Genomic DNA, 1,313 nt, shown 5'->3' with positions numbered 1-1,313 from the left:
TGTTTTTGTTTGTTTCTTTGTTTTTTGGAGGGGTAACTGGGAATGGAGAAATTCGCATGTAAATAAAGAAAATATCTAAAATAAAAAAAAAAAACACAGCTTATATAATACCTCAGGTTCCTCTGTTTCTGTTTTTATTGTTGATATTGTTTGTTTTCTGTTTGTTTCTGGCCCAAAACTTGGCTTAACTTGTATTAAGTACATGGATATTGAAGATAGAAATTTCTAGACTCATTCATACACTGTCCCTGGGTAAAATAAAATAATACATTGTTTTTCCAGGGGACATTGTCATAAAGGCTGCCCCTTCACATGTTGCAAGCCAATATCCTACCTCTGAGATAGCTAAGACACAATAGGATAGCTACTTGCAAAATGAACACATTTTGTATCCAAAACACATTAAAAGTAATTGTTTCTAAACTTTCTCTCAGCTTAAAATCTTTTTAAAAAGATAATATTAATTCTTTGAGAATTTCATTCAGTGAGTTTGATCATGTTCACACCCCACAATTCCTTTCATTCAATGTGTTTGAGCATGTTCACACCCCCCAATTCCTTTCATTCAGTGAGTTTGATCATGTTAACACCCTCCAATTCCTCCCAGACCCACCCCCACTTTCTTACCTACTCAATGTTGAATTTTCTTTTTTATATTTTTCCAAGTTGATTCCAGTTTTTAACTTAAAATCTTAAAGGTGTTCTGCCTATCTCCTTTACTGTCTGTAAAAATAGAAACATAAGTAAGGTTGGCCTTTCGGCTGTTCTTGTCTTTTCAAATTAAGAGGAACTTCCACAGCCAGCTCCTCTGTACTGGAGGAAGGACCAAGCTTCCTCCTGTGAGACTCTAATGTCCTTCTTAATTCTAGATATTCACTTGACAATGTTTGAGGAAGACAGTTCCTATAATTTTTAATGGAAGAATAAATGAATTTAAACACCACCTGCTCTTATTTTAGGAATTTTTGTCAATACATTTCTGAATGTGCTACTTTCACACTCAGACCTTATACTAGTTGGGCTGTAATGCATCATTCACATCAAGAATTCAGCCTATGTTCCCTAGCTTCTCACTGGAAAGAACCATTTCTGGTCCAGGGGCCCTTAGAGATGCCCACAGGGAAAATTAGACATTGAACATTTATAATGACCAATACTGGGCATTGTTTAATTCAGGCTGAGGTTGCCAGATCTGTGAGAGGTATACCCAGAGTGGTGGTAGGTTGGTTATTGATGTCTAATCTGAAATCTGTATTTTTCATCTCTCTCTCTCTTTCTCTCTTTCTCTCTCTCTCTCTCTCTCTCTCTCTCTC

The sequence above is a fragment of the Mastomys coucha genome, unplaced genomic scaffold (genome assembly GCF_008632895.1).
Source record: "Mastomys coucha isolate ucsf_1 unplaced genomic scaffold, UCSF_Mcou_1 pScaffold20, whole genome shotgun sequence".
NCBI lineage: Eukaryota > Metazoa > Chordata > Mammalia > Rodentia > Muridae > Mastomys > Mastomys coucha.
Note: the sequence above shows the minus strand (reverse complement) of the source record.